Consider the following 13,680-nt stretch of genomic DNA (forward strand, 5'->3'; position numbering starts at 1 on the left):
CCAACTTGAGTTTTAAGAGATAAGTCACGGTCCACAGTGACTCCAAGTGTTTTGGCTGACGGGGAAGGTGTTGGGGCTTGGCCTAGTTCAGAAGGCCAGTAATGTGGGCCCCAGTACTTGCTGCTTTCACCGGTCAGGACTAGTGTCGTTTTACCCGGATTTAATTTGAGCTGGTTCTGGTCCATCCAAGTTTTGATGAAGTTCATGGTGGACTGGAAGTGCCGTATGGAGTCTTCGGTGTTGTCGATGGTGAACAGCAGCTGTAAGTCGTCTGCATAGTTGAAGACTCTCACCTGATTCTCTCTTAAGGTCTGGATCAGAGGGAGTATATACAGATTAAATAGGTGAGGAGACAGGGAGGAGCCCTGTGGCACTCCACAGGTGATGGCCTGTTTGGTGCCCATTAAGTCACCAAGGCGCAGAGTTTGGTTACGGTCAGTCAAGAAGGATCTCAGCCAGCCGGCTGCTAGGTCCCTGACGCCGGCTTGTTCGACACGGTCGACCAAAATGTTGTGGTCGACCGTGTCAAAAGCGGCCGAAAGGTCTAGGAGCAGCAGGGCTTGTGGAGAGCGTCTGTCAGCACAGTCGCGCAGGGTGTCCAGAACTGTCGTGACTACTGCTTCGGTAGAATGAGCAGGCCGGATGCCTGCCTGATGGGGGTCGAAGCAGGAGGATTCCTCGAGGAAATTAGATAAGCATTTGGCCACGTGTGCCTCAAGGACTTTTGCCAAGTAGGGCAGCAGCGAAATCGGTCGAAAGTTGGCTTTGCAGGCTGGGTCTGCCCCCGGTTTTTTTAGAAGCGGAATGACTATGGCTTCTTTAAAAGCTGTGGGGACTAGGCCAAGAGTCAAGGATTTGTTCAAGAGTGTAAGAGCAGGGGCTGGGTGGGTCAGGAAGCACTCTTTTAGGATGTGGGGCGGGCAGCTATCTGAAGGGGCACCGGATTTTACTCTAGATAGTAGTTCCCGAAATTGGTCTTGGGTGATGGGTGGGAAACTGCTCAGGGTGTAGTGATTCGGCTTGATTGACATGCCGGAAGTAAGGGGGGACACTGGTCGAGGAATGCTGGCTTTGATGTCCAGTATTTTGTCGATGAAGTAAACGTTAAGTGAATCACATAAAGACTGGGTGGGGATGATCTTGGGTCGGACCGTGTCAAGGTTTGTGAGTTCATTGAGGATGGAGAAAATGTCCTTAGACTTATTTGTGGATTCCAAAATTTTGGAGGAAAAGTAGGACGCTTTCGCCATCAGGATGGCCGTCATGTATTCTTTCCTAGCTTTCGTAAAGGTCTTTTTTAAGTCAGGGTCGTACTTCCGACGCCATTGACGTTCTAATTGTCGTAAGGCCAGTTTCCTTGCTTTTAAGTCAGTGGAGAACCACCGGTTGGCGTCAGCACGTCTCGCCAATTTGATTTTTTTAAGAGGGGCATGATAGTCCCTGGCTGTGTTGAGCCAGCTGGTAAGCAAGGAGACCGAGGAGTTGATCTCGTCTTGAGTAGGTGGGATGGTGTTGGCTAATGACTCTAAAAAAGCTGGTTTGTTAATTGAGGGTCTGCAGACAAAGCCCAGCGATCTTCTATTATATAATAATTCTGCTTTTTAGCAAGGGGAGGGAGGTTAGGCACTATAGTCTTCTTTTCCATTGTCTTTTTAGGTCTCGCTGGAGTTAGCATCCGAAGGATGCGTACAGCTAGAGACGTATAGCTGCCCGTCTCGGGGGAATTAGGGACAGGAGGGTGTTACGAGCTTTTCGTGTGGATTTGGGTGCGCGAACGCGCACGTCCAGCACGGCGCCGTGCACACTGTCTTAAACACGGGCACCCGCAGGGAGGGAAAACACACGGGGGCGCGGCCACTGGCAATGTGCCCTGACGCCCCCCTCTGCTACCACAACACCGGCCCCACTTACCGGTAGGCTGCCGGTCAGCTCTGGAGCTCCCATTCTTAGGGGCTCCTGCGGCAGCATCTCCTCATGTAACGCGGGGCTCGCTCCATCATACAGGAGCCACGCGCAGCTCCACCGCCCTCCCCTTCACCCGGGCCCCCTCCTGGGACCCGGGGCTTTCTGCAGCAACTCCGGTCTCCCTCCACCGCATGGGAGACCGGCAGCGACAGCTAAAGTTTCCGCCAGGCAGGGGGAAGCGGAAACCTCGATCAGGCCCCGCCCACGTTTCCTCCGTGTTTGCCTGTCTTCCTGCCTCGGCGGCCGCCAATGACAGCGCAGCCCCGAGCATGGAGGCGGGCACAGCGTCTCCCGTCCACAGTACAGCGAGGTAGGCTCTTGCTTAGAGAAATCAATTGTTTGGAAGGCATTGCACCGGGGGATCTTGTTCCATAACAAAGCGCTGCATTTCAGCTGCTCTCCTGGCAGGGGTCACAGGAGACAGCCAAGCTTCTTCCCGCCTTTGCACCAACACAGCTGGGGAAGATGATCACATTAGCATATCTATAGAATCTGGGGAGCAACCCCGCCCCCATTGAGTCTCCCCTCCCATTCTCCCCCAAGAGACAAACTTTAAGAAGCTGAGAGGGCTTGGGGGTCCCAATCCTACAATCCTGAGCGAAAGCAGAGCAAGATGGCGAGCCTTCTGACTCTGGCAGGTGGATACAGCGAGGAGAGGGGGGTCCGCAGGGACCCCGGCGCCAGCGCAGAGCACGAGGTATGGCAGATCTTCATTCCGGTGCTCTCCCTCTCGCCCACCGTGCTGTGCCTCCAGAGACACCAGGGTGCACTGGGGCCAAGGAGCGCACCCGAGAGCCGGCCTTTAGGAGCCAGAGGATGGCACAGAGGTGAGAACCGATGACTGTACACTAGAGGGCAGTCCCGTTCACCACTGACGTCTGGGCAAGTGGGCAGGCCAAGAGGTGCACACTCAGTGCCACATAATTATATGCCACACAATTACACTTTACTGAATACAACATACACTCACACAATACCACTCAGTGCAACGTAATTATATGCTACATAATTACACTGCGCTCAACGCAACATACACTCCAAATACCACTCAATGCCACATCATTACACACCACATAATTACACTCTACTGATTGCAACACACACTCCACACAATACCACTCAATGCCACATAATTATATGCTACATAATTACAATACAACATACACTCCAAACAATACCACTCAGTGCCACATAATTACATGCCACACAATTACTTTACTGAATACAACATACACTCCTCATAATACCACTCAGTGCCACAAAATTATATGCTACATAATTACTGCACTCACGCAACATACACTCCAAATACCACTCAGTGCCATATAATTACACGCCACATAATTACACCACATAATTACACTGCACTCAATGCAACAATACACTCCAAATACCACTCAGTGCCACACAGTTACACGCCACATAATTACACTGCACTCAATGCAACATACACTCCAAATACAACTCAGTGCCACATGATTACATGCCACATAATTACACTGCACTCAATGCTACATACACTCCAAATACCACTCAGTGCCACATAATTACACGCCACATAATCACACTGCACTCAATGCTATATACATTCCAAATACCACTCAGTGCCACATAATTACACGCCACATAATTACACAGCACTCAATGCAACATACACTCCAAATACCACTCAGTGCCACATAATTACACGCCACATAGTTACACTGCACGCAATGCAACATACACTCCAAATATCACTCAGTGCCACATAATTACACGCCGCATAATTACGCGGCACTGCATGCAACAATACACTCCAAATACCACTCAGTGCCACACAGTTACATGCCACATAATTACACTGCACTCAATGCAACATACACTCCAAATACAACTCAGTGCCACATAATTACACGCCACATAATTACACTGCACTCAATGCAACATACACTCCAAATACCACTCAGTGCTGCATAATTACACGCCCCATAATTACACTCTACTGAATGCAACACACACACTCCACACAATACCACTCAGTGCCACATAATTATATCTATCTATCGCCCTCACTCTATCAATCAATCTGTCTATCTATCTATCTATCTATCTATCTATCTATCTATCTATCTATCTATCTATCTATCTATCTATCTATCTATCTATCTATCTATCTATCTATCACCCTCACTCTATTTATCTATCGCCCCCACTCTATCCATCACCCCCACTCTATCGCCCTTTCTCTATCTATCTATCGCCCTCATTCTATATATCACATCACTACAACATCACTCAGCACCACCACAGCATCACTCAGGGGCACCACAACATCACTCAGCGCCACCACAGCATCAATCTGTGCAACCATTCAACAACAACTAGTTCAAATATGTTCTCTCAATGTTTCAAGCTTTATTATAAATGTCATAAAAAGATGTTAATATTTCACATCTATTCTTGGATTTTCATCACAATAAAATACACTGAACATAATCTTCACAAAAGTTATTAACAAAACTTTAAGCTATTGCCATTATAAATTACAATAACTTTTATTTAAGTATTAATTATTAAAAAAAAAACATTTATTTGTAATATCAATACATGTAAGTCACGTAAATAAAACACATATTGCATTACAAATGCTATAGGTGTCACATTTGCGAAAGCTCTACCTATTAGCACTGTAAATGACAAAGCTAATAATTTCGCTATTTTCAAAACCAACACATAAATACAAAATTTGTCATTTACAAAACCAATAGCTCAAACTTTTCTAATGCGATACCAATTGCATTGCAAATGCTTGTTTATTGATGACATCCCCCTTCATAATATATGGACTAACTGCCATGCTGACTGTATTTATAATCTACACGTATACAGCATATTTGAACCTGTTAGTTAAAATAAATATTTGTAACTGCTCAGTGTCTGTCAGATCTTTTTTTTTTTTTTTTTTTGAGAATACAAACCAATAACTGTTTATTCATAGAGACTCAGAGCAGAGTCCAGTCTGCCCAGTCACTAGGAGTGCTGCAGAGGGACTGACATCAACAAGCATAGAGATACATTATTCACATTTTGTAACTGGGTTAAAACACGCCCACAGTGGAATTTTCCAAGCAGATGCATCTGGACAGTGAAATACAAAAAAAAAATGTTTCGATTCTCATATTTCACACCACCTAATACAACCCAAGGTCGTTTCACCATGTACCCGCCACTAGACAAGTGGTAGAGGGCCTCTATCTAGTGAGAACGGTATGGAGTAATATGAACAGTCTATTCATAATTGAAGCAAAACATAACTTTGCAGAAACAATAAATAACATAGGCCTTTTCTCAGAAATAGCAAAGGATTAGTTTCGTTTGTGGTTCAAAATTTTGTCTGAATAAAAAATAAATGGTCCAGTGAACACTAACTTTACATAGGCAATGCACAAACACAAATATTTCTTTTTTAACAGCCTCCGGGCCCCAACAGCCCCTTTGGGTTCCTGCAAGCATTCAATTTTGGGTACTGTGGATGCCAGCATTGCTCCGGCCTGGTGAGTGCAGCTGTTTTTGTTTTCTCCTTTCGGAGAGGAGCAATCTGAGTTTACCTGTCCACAAGAGCATGGGCAGGGAGACAAAGGCCCATGTTATGGGCAGAGAGGCATGTCTGCTACAGCTTGCTGGAACTATTACTTGTACCCTCATCAACCACATTGTCATTAATGATTTTATTTAAGATGTCATCAGTTATGTAGTAGAACATTATTATTATTATTATTATATTCTTATATAGCGCCAGATTCAACCCCCGAAGGGGTATCTCCGCGCTTGCCTTGGGAACCCGTCCTGGCTTTTCCCTGTGAGATAGCCCCTACAGGGCATCCTTAAGGTGAAAGCCAGGCATCCCGCCGCGGGGGGCCGTTGTGGAGATTAAGCAAGCTTAATGCCCAGAGTTGCAGAGTGTGAACCCATGATTAGGTCAGACACCGAAGCGAGAATTATCGAGTCCATGGACATTTGAGCTCAAGACCCTGCCGCGTCGGGAATTGAACCCTGGTCCCGGGTCTGACCTCTGCTTCAGGGTCTGCCTGCTCTAACCAGTGAGCCATACTTCTCCAACATGTCATAAGTGACACAATATGTGTGGTCATAAGTAGTACATGACGAGGGCACAAGTTATAGTTTCTTCAGTTAACTATAACTGGTGAATTTCACTGTTTTTTTAGTTTGAATTTACTTTTTTTTTTTTTTATTGAACCAGATCCGGACAGACAGCAAATAACAAGGAACGCATATTTCAATCAAATCATTACAAATAATAGGCCCATGATAAAATATCAATAACTAAAGCAACAGAACAATTGAGATAAACGGCACATGATTATAAAATGGCAATATAACAAATGTCCTAACCAAACAAATTATATCACAGTTACGACACATCAGTAATATCAAGTACTTGTAAGGTAGGACTGATCCCTGCTTTCCAATTCGTAACTGGGAGCCAGATTGATTCCCCAGATTTCTTCGCCCTAATGCCCCTTGTTGCATAAATAGCGGTCTCAAAGCTGAAGGCTGCTAAGAAACGGGCCAGCCACATCTGGAAGCTAGGAGGTTCTGATTCTTTCCAGCGAGCTGACAAGATGATTCTAAGGGATCACTGAAATAATATCGAGGGACAAAATATCGACTTGCCAAAATATCGTGGACAAAATATAGACAGTCAAAATATCGAGTTTGTATCTACAAACAGGTAAGTACAAAAATATCGAGTACAAAATATCGTTAACAATAATATAGATGTAAAAAATATCGACTTTATTAAAAACAGTGTTAAATTAAATTAATATTAAATTTTAATTACTAAAATATACTTAAAAATACTTAAATTAAATTATAATAATTAAATAATAAATGAAAATAATAAAAATAATTTTTTACAATCTTATTTGTTGACCCTGAACCCTAAAAATACCCCTTTACCCCAAAACCCAAAACTGACCCTGAACCCTAAAAATACCCCTTTACCCAAAAACTGAAAACTGACCCTGAACCCTAAAAATGCCCCTTTACCCAAAAACTGAAAACTGACCCTGAACCCTAAAAATACCCCTTTACCCAAGAACTGAAAACTGACCCTGAACCCTAAAAATAGCCCTTTACCCATGAACTGAAAACTGACCCTGAACCCTAAAAATACCCCTTTACCCATGAACTGAAAACTGACCCTGAACCCTAAAAATACCCCTTTACCCTAAAACTGAAAACTGACCCTGAACCCTAAAAATGCCCCTTTACCCAAAAACTGAAAACTGACCCTGAACCCCAAAAATACCCCTTTACCCTAAAACTGAAAAATGCTCCTTTACCCAAAATGTATCAATATTATTTAATTGCCAATTAATTATTAATTAACAATAACAATAAAGAAAATATATTAGCACATTAGCTGTAATTATTTTAATAATTAATATTATTTTTTCCAAATTAATTACTTAAAAGTAACACAAAATTATATATATTAAAAATTTACTCTAATTAATGTAATTAACTAATTACAATTAATTACCAATTAATTACTAATACAAAATATGTTCAAAATTATATTAATTAATTAACTAATTCATATTAATTAATTATCAATTAATTATTAATTAAAAATATTAACAAACATATATTAATTAATTAATTATTATTAAATTACTTCCCACCCTATTCCCCTATAAACCCACAACCCGCTACAGAATTACATTACGCAATTATTATAAAAACAAAATTCATTTAATAAAATATTTTATAACATTAAGACACACTTTTCACACATATTATTACATAAAAATACACTATAAAATATTATATATTATTAAAAATTCGATATTTTTGCTATCTATATTTTATACAGTCGATATTACTTCACTTACCTGAAAAACGATATTTTTGTAGTCGATATTAAGTCCAGTCGATATTTTGTCCAGTCTATATTTAAAACTCGATATTATGTCCAGTCGATATTTGGGAGTCAATATTTTGTCTGTACACCGATTCTAAGTACAGCCATTCTATTAAATAAAGGTCTTTCCTCGTTCTTTGTAAGTTCTAACGAGGAATCATAGCCAAAAATAAAAAGTGTTTCTGATTCCGGAACTTTACGCCCAAATAACTCCTCCCAGTAATCACCAATCGTTGTTTTAATTAAGTCGAGCTTGGAACAGCTACTCAGCATATGTATTAATGTCGCTGGACCCTGTAAGCATCTAGGACAAAGATTATTTTCCCTTTTGCCCCATGCAAATAATTTGGCAGGTGTATAGTAGAGGCTAAAAATGGTTTTATAAGTCTTTGCTTTAAGGTTGCTAGCCATAAAAAGTGAATCGCTTAGCTCTAACACTCTATAGATATCTACATTGGGATTGCTAAGTTTAATAGCCCAGTTTGTTTCCGTTTTCTCTAGATCGTCTTGAATGTTAGCTAAAAGGAGATCATAAAGCAATCCTATTCTAGTGCAAGGTCTGTTGATAGCTTCAATAATATCCACTCTCCGTAGACATAAGGCTGGTCCCTTTGCTTTAAGAATGTCATAGATTTGTACAAATTTAATATAATCACCATTAGAGAGTTGGTATTTATTTTTTAGTTCTACAAATGTAGTTCCAAGATTATTCAACAAAAAATCCTTTACTCTACAGATTCCAAGCCTTTGCCATTTCCTAGCTATAACATTGTGGGAAAATCCATAAGTAAGCTTTGATTGCCATAACGACGTATACCTATTAAATTTGCTGATATGCATATGCTTAGTAACCTTAGCCTATACCTTCAAGGCACTGTTTACAATTTCAAATTTACATTTCTTTTTAATGGTGTACAGACAAAATATCGACTCCAAAATATCGACTGGACATAATATCGAGTTATAAATATAGACTGGACAAAATATCGACTGGACATAATATCGACTACAAAAATATTGTTTTTTAGGTAAGTGAAGTAATATCGACTGTATAAAATATAGATAGCAAAAATATCGAATTTTTAATAATATATAATATTTTATAGTGTATTTTTATGTAATAATATGTGTGAATAGTGTGTATTAATGTTATAAAATATTTTATTAAATGAATTTTGGTTTTATAATAATTGCGTAATGTAATTCTGTAGCGGGTTGTGGGTTTATAGGGGAATAGGGTGGGAAGTAATGTAATAATAATTAATTAATTAATATATGTTTGTTAATATTTTTAATTAATAATTAATTGATAATTAATTAATATTAATTAGTTAATTAATTAATATAATTCTGAACATATTTTGTATTAGTAATTAATTGTTAATTAATTAATTGTAATTCGTTAATTACATTAATTAGAGTACATTTTTAATATATATAATTTTGTGTTATTTTTAAGTAATTAATTTGGAAAAAATAATATTAATTATTAAAATAATTACAGCTAATGTTCTAATATATTTACTTTATTGTTATTGTTAATTAATAATTAATTGGTAATTAAATAATATTGATAAATTTTGGGTAAAGGAGCATTTTTAGGGTTCAGAGTCAGTTTTCAGTTTTAGGGTAAAGGGGTATTTTTGGGGTTCAGGGTCAGTTTTCAGTTTTTGGGTAAAGGGGCATTTTTAGGGTTCAGGGTCAGTTTTCAGTTTTAGGGTAAAGGGGTATTTTTAGGGTTCAGGGTCAGTTTTCAGTTCATGGGTAAAGGGGTATTTTTAGGGTTCAGGGTCAGTTTTTAGTTCATGGGTAAAGGGCTATTTTTAGGGTTCAGGGTCAGTTTTCAGTTTTTGGGTAAAGGGGCATTTTTAGGGTTCAGGGTCAGTTTTCAGTTTTTGGGTAAAGGGGTATTTTTAGGGTTCAGGGTCAGTTTTGGGTTTTTGGGTAAAGGGGTATTTTTAGGGTTCAGGGTCAGTTTTGGGTTTTTGGGTAAAGGGGTATTTTTAGGGTTCAGGGTCAACAAATAAGATTGTAAAAAATTATTTTTATTATTTTCATTTATTATTTAATTATTATAATTTAATTTAAGTAGTTTTAAGTATATTTTAGTAATTAAAATGTAATATTAATTTAATTTAACACTGTTTTTAATAAAGTCGATATTTTTTACATCTATATTATTGTTAACGATATTTTGTACTCGATATTTTTGTACTTACCTGTTTGTAGATACAAACTCGATATTTTGACTGTCGATATTTTGTCCACGATATTTTGGCAAGTCGATATTTTGTCCCTCGATATTATTTCAGTGATCCCTTTTTAATGTCTTTTGCCTCAATTTGCTGCAAAAACAGCCCATTTGCACCCCCCTCCAAGAACCAACACATATATTGATGGTAAGACATTAGCATCTAAGGTAGCCACCTCTGGGCTGAAACTGACCAGCGGTGAAATTTGTTTAAGAAGTGCTGCTCAATGATAAAGACTAGTATTCGGAATGGCAGCCCACCTCTATCTCTAGGTTTATGAGATCTCCTGATCTTACCTTGTTGCCATAGGAAATTGATCATAAGAGAGTCGAGTATTTTTAAAGTATTGGCCGCAACAGCAAGGGGAATTGCGCGGAACAGATAAAAACATCTAGGCAGCACGTTCATTTTAAGAAAGTTGCCCCTTCCGATGATTGAAAGGTGAAGGCCATTGACCCGGTCTAAATCTTTTTTAATATTATTGATGAGAGGGTTATAATTAAGACCGGTTATCAATTTAACATCAGGACTAATAATGATTCCCAGATAAGTAGCTTTATCCGCTCTTCTCTGATCGATGTAATTAATATTATCTGTACATAATACAATTGTCTTCCCCCTGTTCAAAGAATCCCCCAAGTGGATACCATATTCACAAGTTAAGGTCTCATTTTCCTCCATAGCCTCAACCGGGTCAGATGTAATAACCGCGATATCATCGGCATAAGCCAAAACTTTTGTCGCATCTTGACCACATACAATTGGATTGATAGACTGGCTCTCAAGAAGTTTTAAAATTATTGGGTTTATATAGAGCGCAAATAATAGGGGTGAGCACGGGCACCCTTGTCTGGTGCCCCTGGTGATGTTAATATAACCAGAATCAGACCCTAACATCTGAAGTTCTGCTCTAGGAGATATGTACATGGATTTACTAGCTTTAATAAATTTGGGGCCGAAATTATTGTGTAGCATACCTGCCCAAAGGAAGTTCCACGAGACACAATCAAAGGCCTTTTCGGCATCCAGTAGAATTATTGACATCCGCCCCCCGCGACAGACATGGCATCGAACAGGGCTATCGTCCTACACGTGTGATCAGTAGTACCTTTACAAGGAATGAAGCCATGTTGCCACGGGGAGACGAGGTGTTCAATAAACCCACTGAGTCTCGTGCCCATCACTTTGGCGTATAATTTGGAATCCGAATTAATTAAAGAGATGGGACGATATGAAGTTAGTTGTTCGGGGGATTTTCCTTTCTTAGGGAAAACAATTATATTTGCTTCGTTCCATGAATAGGGGGACACCCCTTCCATTGGATCCCTAGAAAAAGATCATGGAGTAAAGGACCGAGTTGATGGCTTAATATTTTGTACAGATCTATTGGTATTTTATCGGGACCAGCTGTTTTGCCCGATGAAAGTGACGACAAGGCAGCTTCCACTTCATCTAAGGTAATTTCAGCTTCTAAGTCTTCCCGAGTAATATCATCTAAAGTTCTTAAAGCCTCATTATTGTGAAGGAGGTTATTAAGAAACCCATATATTTCATTATCAGTAGAGTTTGCTTCTTCGGTGTAGAGTTGCTGATAATATTGCTGAAATTGCCGAATAATATCAGGCGCTTGAGTATAAGTCTGACCACTGTGAAATATCTGGCTAATATGGTTAGATACATTTTTTTGTCGTGTATGTAGAGCCAGCTGCCTACAAACTCTCTCACCACTCTCGTAAACATCTTTCCTATAAGCCTTATAAGTTTGAGCCGCTTTTTCACTAAGGCTGGCATTCAGCTCAGCTTTTAACATTGCCACTTGATACATCGAGTGTCTGGTGTCTAGCCCATGCGAGATGATCATGGTATGATTTTCTTCCGCCTTTGCTAGGGCCGCTAATTTTAAGTTGTATTTATTACTATTTTGTTTTCGAACCCTGGCTTGAAAGCTTATAGTTTCCCCCCTGAGTGCTGACTTATAGCAGTCCCATACCACGTTCCTTGTGGCGATAAAGCGATTAATATTAAAAAATTCTTCTGTCCAATTTTTGATAAACGTAATGTATTCATTGTTAGAGAGCAGTTTACGATCAAATGTCCATTGTCTGGATTGTTTAACTAAAGCTCCTACCGTCAATGTGAAAATAAGGGAGTTATGGTCTGATATTATTTTAGGGCATTTACTGATTGATGATTGTGTAGCTAAATCCCTGGTTGAAAATATATAGTCTATTCGGACGTGCTTCTGATGTGTGTGCAAAAAATAAGTGTTCCCAGAATTCTGTTGATTTTGATTTTTCACCTCCCATATATCAATTAGCCCCAAACTATTCACAAGCCTCCTAATTGCTTTATATACTTTTGGTTTTCGGCCAGTATAGTTCTGTTGAATGAGACCATTATTATTGAGTAGAGAATTACGAGAAATATTAAAGTCACCACAGATAATTAATGGGCCCTGCCAAGTAGCGAGTTCAGATTCAAGATATGCAAAAACTGCAGGGTCATCCTGATTGGAGCCATATATAGTGCAGAAGGTAATGCCTAAGGCAAGTTTCACGATTGCCCATCTTCCATGAGGATCAGAAAGATGGCGTACAGGCCCACCTAGGTATGATTTGGCTAGAATTGCAACCCCCCTTATATTTGATGACTGTGTAGATGCAGCTAACAAATTATAGCCTCTTATCTTCAATAATGATCTCCTAGCCCATGGCACATGTGTCTCTTGGAGACACAATATATCTACTGGGTTCAAACCTACTAGTTCACACAATCGGCGCTGTTTCTCATTGTTCAATAGTCCCCCTACATTCCAGGTTTGAACATTCAGTTTACCCATTATTCAGCACAGCAAATTGACCAAAAGGCTCTCTGGATCCCTTATTATTACAATTAGTTACTACCAATATCTTAAGCTTCCTAGTAGATTCAATGAAAACAAAAAGAAGAATTTTTATCGCCGAATCTGGTTCATCATTTTTTGTCTAGCTTCCCCCACCACCCTCCCCCCCCACCATCCCCTAGCAACTCCACCCACCCCACCCACACCCCTTTCCCCCCCAAAAGGTAGGCCATAGACTCAACCAGAGTCTGGGTGATGAATGCAGTGCAACACTTGAGCTACCGCTTCAACTAAATGCAAAGAGAAAAAAGAATAACAATAAAGCGGAATGAGAAAAAATTGAAAAAAAAAGAAAAAAAAACCCACTTGAAAAGAGAGGCAGCATACTACTAAACACAGCTAGACATATCTAGACGGAACATAATAGATGTTAATAGCTATAGTATGACTATTTCACAACCTCCCAATCTAACATTATTAATTCTTAACAGAAAAAACCAAATGATAAGCTGAAAAATAGAGAAGATTGCAGACCTAACTTTTCACTAAAGCTCTGTCAGATCTTATTGTGGACAAATACCAGGGTAAGAGCGAAAGGGTGTGTCTTGTTACCACTATTTCTGAGTGATCTGGGAGTGTTTTGTTCTGGGGTGTCTAATCGCTTGTTTCTCTGTCAGTGAGTAGGAGAGCAA

The sequence above is a fragment of the Lissotriton vulgaris genome, chromosome 8 (assembly GCF_964263255.1).
Source record: "Lissotriton vulgaris chromosome 8, aLisVul1.2, whole genome shotgun sequence".
NCBI classification, from domain to species: Eukaryota; Metazoa; Chordata; class Amphibia; order Caudata; family Salamandridae; genus Lissotriton; species Lissotriton vulgaris.